Source organism: Amblyraja radiata, chromosome 3 (genome assembly GCF_010909765.2).
Source record: "Amblyraja radiata isolate CabotCenter1 chromosome 3, sAmbRad1.1.pri, whole genome shotgun sequence".
In the NCBI taxonomy this organism is placed as follows: domain Eukaryota; kingdom Metazoa; phylum Chordata; class Chondrichthyes; order Rajiformes; family Rajidae; genus Amblyraja; species Amblyraja radiata.
Window position 1 is genome coordinate 111,776,948 of NC_045958.1, and position 13,393 is coordinate 111,790,340.

The window sequence follows — 13,393 nt, forward strand, 5'->3', positions numbered from 1 at the left end:
GTGCAAGGCCACCAAATTCAAGTGCAGTTTCATACCATTTCAAGCAGGGTGCAAGGCCACTAAAGACAGCGAGTCGTGACCTCTCCCTCCTCCATCTTGCAGAGACTGAGACACACCCACACTTCTGGGTTTTATAGTCCATCCCCCCCCCCCCCCGGTCCCACCAGAAGGGGCATGGCCTTCATGGCGTGATTGACATTAAAGAGAATCTCAACATTTTTTAAACACTGATAACTCGTTTATTTTTCATCGGTGGGAAAAATCCTCGGCACCTAATGAGCGGAGAGGGACTCCGAGTACGATGGCCAAAAATCACAGCCGTACGTGGTAGCGTTTTTTCCAAAATCAATATAAATAGCAAACAGGAAGTGGTCAAGATTGGACTTTTAATTATATAGAAGGCAAGGCAACTTTAATTAGGCAACACAGCTTTAGCATTTCCAAACCAAAGGCAACAAAGCTTTAGCATTTCCAAACCAAAGGCAACACAGCTTTAGCATTTCCAAACTATTTCCAACCCACATTAAGGGCACTGGTAGGTCAGTAAAACCATTCACAGTTTAGTAGACATGTGTTCAGTGTTATTCACAGCTCAGACTGAGAGACGTGACCCTCTCGCTCCGCCATCTTGCAGAGACTGACTGAGGCACTCAACACTTCCGGGTTTTATAGTCCCTCCGGTAGGGGCGTGCCCATTAAACACTAATAACTCTTATTTTTTCATCGATGGGAAAAATCACTCCAGCGCACCGGAGGGGGGGACTCTGAGTATGATGGCCAAAAATCACAGCCGTAAGTGGCAGCATTTTTTCTAAAATCAATATACAGAACAACAGGAAGTGGTCAAGATCAGACTTTTAGTAATATAGATGCTTTAACGAAGTTGGTTAACCAGATGGCAGTCTCAAGTAGGTTATCATCTTGCTTTTGCATTATGCTTTTTTGTTTGTCTGCTAATTCTAAGGTACTTTGAAAAATTGTTTCAATTTGTCTTTGCTGTAATTCAGTGTTTTATACTGAGCAAACATGTCTGCTGCATGCAAAAATATTGCATCTTTCGGTCATATGGAATGAGATTGCACAGAGTTTTTGCTCTCCCTTGTCGCATCTGTATTTGGAAGATAGGAACTTAATGGAAGGTACCCAAAAATGCTGGAGAAACGAAGCAGGTGCAGCAGCATCTATGGAGTGAAGGAAATAAGCAATGTTTCGGGCCGAAACCCTTCTTCAGACTGAAGGGGGGAGGCGGGGAAAAGAAAGGAAAAAGGAGGAGGAGGAGCCCGAGGGCTGAGGGATGGGAGGAGACAGCCCGAGGGCTGAGGAAGAGGAGGAGACAGCAAGGGCTAACATCGAAGGTTCTGAACATTGAATTCTCCTAATTTTGTTAGCCCTCGGGATTAGATTGGGGGGGGGGGGGGGTATAGGGTATTCTGTTTACAGTACATTCAGAAAGTATTCAGACCCCTTCACTATTTCCACATTTTGTTACATTACAGCCTTATTCTAAAATTGATTAAATTCATTTTTTTAAATTATCATCAATCTACACACAATGCCCCCTAATACAAAAGCAAAAACAGGTTTAGAAATTTTTGCAAAATAATTAAAGAAATAACTGAAATATCACATTTACATAAGTACTCAGACCCTTTACTCAGTACTTTGTTAAGGCACCCTTGGCAGCGATTACAGCCTCAAGACTTCTTGGGTGTGACGCTACAAGCTTGACACACCTATATTTGGGCAGTTTCTCCCATTCTTCTCTGCAGATCCTCTCAAGCTCTGTCAGGTTGGATGGGGAGCGTCATTGCACAACTATTTTCAGGTTCCTCCAGAGTTGTTCGTCCGGGCTCTGGCTGGGCCACTCAAGGATATTCACAGACTTGTCATGAAGCCCCTCCTGCGTTGTCTTGGCAGTGTGCTTATGGTCATTGTCCTGTTGAAAGGTTAACTTCCGCCCAAGCCTGAGGTCCAGAACACTCTGAAGCAGGTTTTCATCAAGGATCTCTCTGTACTTTGCTCCGTACATCTTTTCCTCGATCCTGACTAGTCTCCCAGTTCCTGACGCTGAAAAACATTCCCACAACATGATGCTGCCACCGCAATGCTTCACCGTAGGTATGGTATTAGCCAGGTGATGAGCGGTGCCTGGTTTCTTCCAGATGTGAAGCTTGGCATTCAGGCCAAAGAGTTCAATCTTGGTTTCATCAGACCAGAGAATCTCGTTTCTCATGGTCTTCGGGACCTGTGCTCTTCGGGACCTGCAATGCTGCAGAAATTGTGTTATACCCTTCCCCAGATCTGTGTTTTGACACAATCTTGTCTCGGAGGTCTACGGACAATTCCTTCGTTTCATGGCTTGGATTTTGCTCTGACATACTCTGTCAATTGTGGGACCTTATATAGACAGGCGTATGCCTTTCCAGAACATGTCTAATCCATTTAATTTACCACTGGTGTTAAGTCAAGTTGTAGAAACATCGCAAGGATAATCAATGGAAACGGGATGCACCGAAGCTCAATTTATGAGTGAATACTTATGTTAATGTGATATTTCAGTAATTTTTTTATTACTTTGCACAATTTCCTAAACACCTGTTTTTGCTTTTTTATTATGGGGTATTGTGTGTAGATTGAAGTTAAAAAAAGAATGTTATCCATTTTAGAATAAGGCTGGTAACGTAACAAAATGTTGAAAAAGTGAAGAGGTCCGAATACTTACTGAATGCGCTGTATGAGCTGCAGGCAGCTTACATAACTTGTTGTAGACAGTTGTATTTCTTGTATGTAGGAAATTAATGGGAGTAGGTGGAGCGTGTGTTGTCACTATATTGATGCTACAATAAGGAAAGCAGCTTCTTAAACATCTGCATCTATTCAGAATGAGGTTTTGTATAAAGGGACGTGTGCCAGAATAAGGAAGCCAGTGAATAAAATTGTCGCAATCTGACTGCATTAATTTGTGCCTTCACAATCATCAAGAGATGCTTCAAATTGGAGAAAGAACAATTCTCAGGAGATCCAGAAACATGGATTTTTTTATTACTTTGTGGTGGATTTGTAAGATAGCATATTAAAAATTTGTAGTGACCCATTTAAATTGTTAGTAGTCTTATGTTTTAATACCCTTTTTGAGCAGATGCCAAAGAATTTGGCTTGTAGCATAATGAATATTCTGACAGTGGAATCATGAGGTAGTTTATCAGGTGGTGGGATGAAGTTTTGAACAAAATCAATTTTCCTCTGTCCTCACTCCTCTCCCATCTCTCTCTCTCTCCATTTAATTATCCACTTATTTTCTACTTTTCCACCTGGTATGACTTTACGCCGCCTGCCATTTTTTATCCTTCCTTCAACCATCGTATCTCCTTAACCAACAGGTTTTACTGTTAACCCACTCGTTCTCTTGTTGCAATTCTTCATTCACCCTTACGGCAAGTTGTAGCGTAAATAATATTGGAGCTGAAGTGGGAAGAAAAAGTCAAACTGTGCAAGCTGCAGGATGCCGCGCTTGAGTAAGATTTATTTATGTGGCCTCTGGTAATATGCCGCTGCATCATTCTTGTGCAGAAATTGCATTTGCATCCATTCTTCCCCTTTTTTTCTGACCACTTTTAAAGTCATAGAGTGATACAGCATGGAAACGAGCCCTTTGCCCCAACGTGCCCACAGTGTGGCGCAGCGGTAGAGTTGCTGCCTTACAGCGCTTGCAGCGCATGAGACCCGGGCTCGATCCCGCCTACACGTGCTGTCTATACGGAGTTTGTACTTTCTCCCCGTGACCGCGTGGGTTTTCTCCGAGATCTTCCGTTTCTTCCCACACTAAGGACGTACAGGTATGCAGCTTAATTGGCTTGGTGTATGGGTAAATTGTCTCTAATGTGTATAGGATAGTGTTAATGTGCGGGCATCGCTGGTTTGTGCGTACTCGCTGGGCCAAGGGCCTGTTTCCGCGCTGTATCTAAAAAAAAAAAGTCTCAGCTACACTGGTCCCACCTGCCTATGTTTGGTCCATATCCCTCCAAGCTTGTCCTATCCATGTACCTGTTTAACTATTTCATAAATGTTGGGATAATACCTGCCTCAATTCTTTCCTCTGGCAGTTTGTTCCATATAGCCACCACCCTTCATGTACCGTTTAAAATGGTAACTAGTGGATAGCAAAAGTGCTCAGCAACTGCTCTGTAGAATTTAAATACACAGGAGATTGGAAATTTGAAATACGTACAAAAGCTTGGATGCTGAAGCTGGGCTTCTTTTAAGGGGACAGAAATGGATAATTCAGCCCATTCAATGGGCTTTGGTGTGGGGAAGTTGGAAAGACATGTTTTAGGATGTTGTAGAAGGGATAAAAGGAGAATATGTGTGGGATGAAAGACAGAATAAATGATAAAACGATAGTAAGAGCATAGTTAACAAGAAGCTTGGACTCGTATTAAATTGTGGTTTCCCTGCATCAAAAGCCAAGAGGCCAAAGTAAAAGTATGTCTGGGAAATTAAAGTATAGGGAGGTTGCACGTAAGGTCACTGGGTCATAGGGCTCGACGCACGGAGCCGCTAAATCCAACTGGAAGACATCCGTCACTTCCGGTATATGTTATTAATGCTAGAAACACGTACTTTCCTACCTGTTAAAAACCGCCAAAATGTTGAATTTTTGCGCTGAAAAAGATTGTGGGAGTTGGGGTAAGTGTGAGAGACATATACCCAACTTTAGAATTCCAAACATGAAGCGAAATGAAGGTATAGAGAAGCGAGAACTGAAGGGACTACAGCAGCTAAAGTGCTTGGTAAACATTGAAAATATTGGGAATTATCGCATTTGCTCACTGCATTTCATCAACAGTAAGGCATTATTTGTGTTTTTTCTTGATTCCTTTGGTATCTAAAAATTCTCAGAAGTGATAAATCTGGCTAAATTTTTCTTCAGATGCATTTTCATTTTGTATGTAAAAACCCACGAGAACCATGGGCGATTTAAAAAAATTACAGCCAGATTTATCACTTCTGAAACTTTTTAGATGCCAAAGGAATCAAGTAAAACCACAAATAATGCCTTACCGTTGATGAAATGCAGTGAGCAAACGGCCAGTGTTCGCCAGGCACTCTGGCTGTTGTTGTCCCTTCAGCTCTCGTTTTTATCTACCGTCATTTCTCCTCACTTTTGGAATTCTGAAGTAGGCTAAATGTCTCACGCGCTTATCCCGATTAACATAATTATTTACAGCGCAAAAATGGACAATTTCAGCGGGTTTTAACGGGCTCGCTACGCTGGAAACAATGGTAAGTGCCTACCTGCAGTTCATCGCGTGTAATCCATTTGGAGTAGCGTAGCAACAGTACGGGTCATGGGTCGTGACCCGACTGCCGTGAAACCTCCCTATAGTGGTTTGGTCGTCCTGCACATTGAAATGTGGTGGTCCAACATTAGTTGCTCGGCCAATTTGGTTTTAGCCTATGGTTCTCTCTAGAGATGCTGCTTGACCTTCTGAGTCCTTCACTATGATCCCCGCTTGTAGTAACTAAAATATGAAGTTGGTGAAATGAGTGTAATTTTTACACTTGAAAGCACAATTTCCCTCCTTTTAATGTTCTCATGCTAATAATTAACTTTTTGATTGCTTTAAATGATCTGCGCTGGTTGAATTCCTATCTTCAAAGCTTGTTCTTGGTTTAAACAATTAAATGGATTTATCTGAACTTCACAACATAGGCTTTGTTTAAAACTTTGAGAATGATTCGGTAATAAGACTAGTTTGTTTGAAGTAGTAGTTCAAAATGTAATATGATCCTGTCCACATATAGTTCAAGATCCTGCTGTGTCACGGTCCAAAGTGGAACATTGCGGTTGTCATCTGTTAAAGTTGCATGAGGTTTTGCCAATCTCAATCAGTGAATCCTAGTTTCTGGTATCCAAAAATGTTCCCATAATTCATTATCCATATCTTACATATTTTTAAAGAGAACATTTTTCAAAACAATCCTGAACTAGTTGTCCACCAAGTTGTTTAAACTTCCAATCTTATCAAGAAATCTTTGTATTATTGCGTTGTGTTATTCTCGGGAAGAAATTGCTTTAAAAGGCTTGTTTTCCAATGTATGACCTTTATTTAAGATTGAAAGGGAGTTGAATTAAGCCTATTGTGTTAGTTTTGTAAATATGAATCAGTACAGAACAGGAGAGGTTTGCCTGTTTTAATTAGTGCTGGCAGTTTTGATAAGTAATCCAGTCAGTTGCACTCTAGATCGTCTCGCAGTATTTATTTCTGACACTTATTTATCTAATTCCTAGTTGATGGATAATATTGAGCTGGTATTCACCACCCTAATCTAAAAAATCGTTTTTCTTGATGTGGGCCCTGGATTATTTCAGGTCATCCACAATTTGTACCTTGTACTTATCAAGCCTTCAATCGTTGGACATATATTTAGGCTTTATTTACTTCATTTGAATCCTTCATCTTCAGCCCGAAGGGTTCCGACCCAAAACATCCCCATCCATGTCCTCCAGAGGCGTTGCCTAACCCGTTGAGTTACTCCAGCACTTTGTGTCCATTCTAAATAGTCCCGTCAGATCTTTTGTTAATCCTCTTTATAAAACAATAACCACACTGCATCAAATTGTAATTTTCATCCCTGGGTTGTTTTGGGGAAATTCTACCAGCACTGTCTGAAAGCTGCTTGTCCTTTCTTGACTTTGGCACCAAAAAATGAACAATGTTCTGCACTTGAAACCTGATTTGTGTTTTGCACAGATTTAACTCTCCTTCCTGTTTTTGTACTTGGTCTCTAATTGCAAAACCTTATGTTTATTACCCAATTCTTTAAACCTGTTCTGGCACCTTTGGAAATTTGTGCATGAAGAATGTTCCCACCCCCTGCTACGCCATTTGCGTCTTTTCAGTGCTGTAAGGAGCAGTTTTACATAAAGGGAAACAACAAATATATTAATCATAAGTGAGAGAGGAATTCCCCTTAGCTCAGTCTGGCACTTGGGTCCAACTTGTTCATTACAACCAAGATGCCCATCTAACCCGTATCCCTCTAAACCTTTATTTGTGTACTTGTCCAATGTCTTTTAAATGTTATTTTGTTACCTCCTCTAGCAGCTTGTTTGATAAACCCGCCACGTTCTGAGTGAAACAGTTGCCCCTCAAGTTCCTATTAAATAGTTCTCCTCTCGCCTTAAACCAATGCTCATCAGTTTTTGAATCCCCAACCCCGGGAAGCAGACTCTGTGCATTCACCTTGAGTTCTAGCTATCCTTGTAAATATTTTCTGCACTCTTTTCAGCTTAATGGCATCTTTCCTATAACAGGATAACCAAAACTGCACACATTACTCCAAGAGTGGCCTCACCAACATCTTGTACAACTAGACCATAATGTCCCAACTCCTAAACTTAATGCCCTAACTGAAGGCCAGCATGCCAAAAGAGTTCCTCACCACCTTGTCTACCTGTGGGCACCACCTTTGGTGAACTATCTGCTTGCACTCCTAGGTGTCTCTGTTCTACAGCACCTGCCAGAGGCCTACCATTCACCGCAAAGGTCCGACGCTGGTTTGACTTCCCAAAAATGCAACACTCGCACTTATCTGAATTAAACTCCCCTTGCTATTCCTCAGCACAATTACCCACCTGTTTAAGATCTTGCTGTAATTTCTGATAACCACCTTCACAATATCACCTATTTTGGGGGCATCTGCAAACTTGCTAACAATGCCATATTCTCCTCCAAATCATTGAAGATGACAAACAACAATGGGCCCAGCACCAACTCCCATGGAGCACACCATTAGTCACAGGCCTCCTATTTAAAAAACAATTTTCCATCATCACCCTCAGCTTCCTATCATCATGCCAATTATATATCCAATTAGCTAATTCTCCCTGGATCCCATGTGGTCTAACCTTTGAGCAGCCTACCGTGCAGAAACCCGCCTTGTCGAGGTCCCTGTAGACTGTGCGCTGTTCCACCCTCATCAACCAGCATTGTTACAAAAAAACTCAAGCAAGTTTGCGAGACAAGATTCCCCACACATAAAGCTATGTCGATTATTCAAAATCATCCTCTGTCTTTCAAGTGCATATATATGTATCTAAAGCCTCAGAATTCCTTCCTGAACTTTACTACAGATGTTAGGCATATTGACCCGTAAGTTCCCAGTTGATCTTTACAGCCCGTATTAAATAAAGACGTGACATTATCCACCCTCCAGTCTTCCTGCACCTTGTGGCTGACTATCTTGTGTTTATCTCAACCAGGGCTCCTACAATTTAGTTTCAAGCTTTCCACAGTATTTCTGATATACTGGATCAGGCCCAAGTGATTTTATCTATCATCTGCAGATTAGTAAATTTACAGATGATACAAAAGTGGGTGGTTTTGCAGACAGTGAAGATTGTTATGAAAAATTGCAGCAGGATTTTGATTGATCGGTCAGGTGGGCTGAGGAATGTTTGATGGAATTTAATGCAGAGAAATGCTTTCCTTTTTAAGTATACGCATGCATTTGCTTGTCTAGTAATTTTATTTTACTAAGAGTACATTCTTTGATTCCTCATTTGTTATAGAAACATTGCCAAATGGTAGAAGACCAGGGAAAAAACACTATAGACAATACTGGAGAACTAAGGTTCCTGTGCAGTAGGTGGCACAGTGTCACAGCTAGTAGAATTCTGCCTTTATGCCCGAGACCCAGATTCAAACGTGACCTTTCATATTGTCTGTATGAAGTTTGCACAGTCTTACTTTTACTCTAGTAATTTCTTCTGGACATTCCTGTTTCTCATATCCCCAAAATGTGCAGATTGGTAGGTCAATTGCACAATGTAACAAAATAGAGAGAGTACAGAGGAGATTTACTAGAATGTTGCCTGGGTTTCAGCACCTAAGTTACAGAGAAAGGTTGAACAAGATAGGTCTTTATTCTTTGGAGCGCAGAAGGTTAAGGGGGAACTTGATAGAGGTCTTTAAAATTATGAGAGGGATAGACAGAGTTGATGTGGATAAGCTTTTTCCATTGAGAGTAGGGAAGATTCAAACAAGAGGACATGATTTGAGAATTAAGGGACAGAAGTTTAGGGGTAACATGAGGGGGAACTTCTTTACTCAGAGAGTGGTAGCTGTGTGGAATGAGCTTCCAGTGGAAGTGGTGGAGGCAGGTTCGATTTTATCATTTAAAAATAAATTGGATAGGTATATGGACGGGAAAGGAATGGAGGGTTATGGTCTGATTGCAGGTAGATGGGACTAGGTGAGAGTAAGTGTTCGGCACGGACGAGATGGCCTGTTTCCGTGCTGTATTTTTTATAAGGTTACATGTTGCCCCTTGTGAGTAGCTGAGTGGTAGAATTGTAGTAGTGGGGGGGGGGGTTGAAGGGAATGTGAGGCAAATAAAATGGGATTAGTGCACAAATGTAGAGCGATACAGTGTGGAAACAGGCCCTTCCTCACAGCAATCAGCATATTTTCCTACAGCACAAGGATATGCAAGGAAAGGGGGGTACGGAATATGGATTGCACGCAGGCAGCGACGATTAGTTTAACTTGGAATCATGTTCACACCAACTTTGAGGGCAAAGGGTCTGTTCCTGTGTTGTATTCTACTTTCATTATGTCCTTGGACATTCTGTTTTGGGGCTCACTTGTCTGGTTGTTTATTTATTTTTTAAATACTACATTGTTTGATTCTTCATTTGTCAGAGACTGAGAGAGACGTACCTTGGGAAAGGGGCACTTCACGTGGAAGAACACACTTAAAATATTGCGTACATATTTGGTTGCCTTGTCTAAAAAGGCAATAATTGGTTTAGAGGACATACAGCAAACCGTTCATTTACCTAGAGCAGGATAGTTTATGGAGTCTGGAAGAATGGGAGGTCAGTCAATCTCAGTCAATTTTGTTTGTATAGCACATTTAAAACAACTCGCGTTGACCAAAGTGCTGTACATCAGTGCAGGTACTAATGTGCTACATACAATGGTACACAGACCTAACAATACATACATACATAAACTGTTTACAGCGCCCCCTCAGAGGGCCTCAAAAACGCTAGGGAGTAGAATAAGTTTTGAGCCTCGACTTAAAGGAATCGATGGAGGGGGCGGTTCTGATGAGGAGAGGGATGCTGTTCCACAGTCTAGGTGCTGCAACCGCAAAAGCACGGTCACCCCTGAGCTTAAACCTAGACCGCGGGATAGTCTGTAGCCCCAAGTCGGCCGACCTGAGGGACCTGGAGGTAGAATGGTGGGTTAGAAGATTTTTGATATAAGGGGGGGACAAGCCCGGTAAGGGCTTTGTATATGAATAAGAGGAGCTTGAAGTTGATTCTGTACCGTACTGGGAGCCAGTGGAGAGAGGCCAGGATCGGGGTGATGTGGTCCCTTTTACGGGTACCCGTCAGAAGTCTCGCTGCGGCGTTTTGAACCAATTGCAGGCGGGACAGGGATGATTGGCTGATGCCAGTATATAGGGAGTTGCAGTAGTCAAGGCGGGAGGAGATGAATGCGTGGATGATTTTTTCAAGGTCGTCGAATTTGAGGAATGGTTTGATTTTAGCTATGGTACGAAGCTGGAAGAAACCAGCTTTTACTACAGAGTTGACTTGCTTGTCAAACTTTAATGTGGAGTCAAATACGAATTATACATAAAACCACCTACAGACAATCAACAAAACCATTATTTATCAGACTAAAAACATTAAAATTTCAAGATCTGACAGATTATAAAACTATCCAAATTATGTTCAAAGCAGCTAATCAGCAATTGCCTTGTAATATCCAGGGGTTGTTCCAATGGAGAGAAAGCAAACACAACCTGAGAGGAACCTATATATTCGAAAAACCGACAATGAGAACTAATGCAAAACTCCATTGTGTTACAGCAAAGGGTGTTAGTCTCTGGAATAACTGCCATGATGAGCTGAAAAAATGTAAGACTCTATTCAAACTAAAAACACTCTTCAGAAACAAAAGATTGAATGGTTATGAGCTGGACCAGTGATTTTCTTTTCTGTTTGGTTATTTCTTGTTTATGGACTGTTCAACAGATTTTGGGTCCATTTGTTCCCATTATTTTGTTTTTCCATGAAAATGTATAGAAAATAAGAGGGGGTAGGACCAGAAAAGTTTTCGAACTTCCTTTTGAACATGAACGATATTATTTGTATTATTTGAGTTACTTATTTGTTTGTTTTCCTTTGTGTTTTATTTTCTTTTTTTTTATTGCTTACAAGTTTATTTGTGTATGTATTTTTTAACATGTTCAATAAATTAATAAATAAAATTAAAAAAAAATATCACGCCAAGGTTTTTGAGGTGCGGTTTGACTAAGGAGGTTCGGCTTCCAAGGCTGCCTGTTATTGTTCAGATGGAGTCGGAGGGGCCGAGTAGGATTACCTCAGACTTGCTCTCGTTTAGTTGCAGGAAGTTCTGGGCCATCCAACGCATGTCCTCGAGGCAGTGCATGAGGCTGATTAAATTTGACCGGTTGTTGGGTTTCAGGGGGAGATTGAGCTGTGTGTCATCTGCATAACAGTGGAAAGAAATGCCGTGCCTTTGAATGACTTGGCCAAGGGGGAGAATGTGCAGAGAGAAGAGAATGGGGTCTAGGATGTAGCCTTGTGGAACCCCGTAGCAAAGGCTAGCTGGGGAAGAGAAAGAATTGCCTAATTTGGTAGAGAAACTCCTATTTTTGAGGTAGGAAATGAACCAGCTCAGGGCAGTGCCATCAACACCAACCCCGTACCGGAGACGGTCAATTAGGATGGTGTGGTCCACTGTATCAAACGCTGCGCTGAGGTTGAGAAGGAGCAGGATTGCACAGTCGCCGGAGTCAATGGCGAGAAGCAGGTCATTGTGTACCTTCAACAAGGAGGACTCTGTGATGTGGTGGGCCCTGAAACATGATTGGAAACTTTCCAGGATGGTATTTTGGTGTAGGTAAGGTATTAGTTGGTCTAGAATTACCATTTCAATGACTTTTGAGAGGAAAGGCAGTTGGAAATAGGTCTGTAGTTACTAGGCAAGGTGGGGTCTAGGTTAGATTTTTTCAGGAGGGGCTGGACCACCGTGTGCTTGAAACAGGTTGGAACAGTGCCAGTGGCCAGAGAACTGTTGATGATAGAGAGGATGCTGGGACCGGATATTGCAATGACATCCTTCAGAAGGGCAGTGGGGACAGCGTCAAGGGGGCGGGTAGCAGGTTTCATAGTGGAGACCAGCTTTACATGGGAGGGTAGAGTAACGGGTTGGAAACAGTCTAATTTAGAAGAACAGACCAATGAGACAGCTAGGTCACGGATGGGAGGGGAAATATTCGTTCTCATGTTCTCAACTTTGCTGGTGAAAAATGTAGAGAATTCTTCGCACTTAAGCTGGTACTGGGGGCGGGACATATGACAGAGGTAATAGTACTAAATAGGATCATGGAGTTATGAGCGTATTTGGAAATAAGGTCGGAAAAGTATTGTGTTCTCGCAGGCTTTACTGCTTCCTGGTATTTGAGAAGATTGTTTCTCAGAAGTTCGAATGAAATTTGAAGCTTATCACATTTATACTTCCATTCTGATTTTCTGCACTCTCTTCTTAGGGTTCTGGTGGAATCATTGAGCCAAGGCCAACCTTTAGGCTTAGGCTTTTTCATTTTAAGAGGAGCAACAGAATCCAGGATGGAAGAGCAAGTGGTATTGAATAGAAGAATGAGATTGTCAGTGCTGAGATGGGGGGGGGAGAAGCCTCGATGGTGCAGATGTCGGGAGCAGCTATGAGAGCCTCAGAGAACTTACTGGCAATCAATGAGTTTATGTAGCAGGAGTAGCGAACAGGGAGATGAGATTTTGAGGGAGAGAAAGGCAGAGATGCATCAAATATGATTGCGCTATGATCTGAAAGACAAGCATCAATAATGTCTATATTACAATTTGGGAGACCGGACGGTAGCACCAGGTCGAGTGTATGGCCAAGCTTGTGGGTGGATCCAGTGGTAAGTAGAGTCAGTCTATTCCTCCTGTTTATGCTCTTGTGTAGAACTCGCATTGATATGTGCAACTGAATGGCATTCCACTATATCCATCTTAACCAAGCTGATCTCCCGGTGGCCCAGCACTTCAATTCTCCCCCCCATTCCCAATCTGACCTTTCTGTCCTGGGCCTCCTCCATTGTCAGAGCGAGGCCCAGCGCAAATTGGAGGAACAGCACCTCATATTTCACTTGAAGTCTGAAGAAGGGTCTCGACCTGAAACGTCACCTATTACTTCGCTCCATGGATGCTGCCTCACCCACTGAGTTTCTCCAGCATTTTTGTCTACCTTCAAGTTCAAGTGAGTTTATTGTCATATGTCCCTGATGGCACAGTGAAATTCTTGCTTTGCTTCAGCACACAGAACAT

The 13,393-nt window shown here is 42.1% G+C and overlaps 1 protein-coding gene and 1 long non-coding RNA gene across 2 annotated transcripts in view; both read left to right on the forward strand.

The window, feature by feature from the left end:
- Window positions 1-13,393, forward strand: part of homer1 (homer scaffold protein 1) — a 94,006-nt gene that overhangs the window by 18,647 nt on the left and 61,966 nt on the right. The window lies entirely within an intron of this gene.
- Window positions 1,711-13,330, forward strand: LOC116971429. Its single transcript, XR_004411496.1, has 3 exons — window positions 1,711-1,843; window positions 10,370-10,376; window positions 13,321-13,330. It is a non-coding gene; the product is annotated as an uncharacterized LOC116971429 (long non-coding RNA).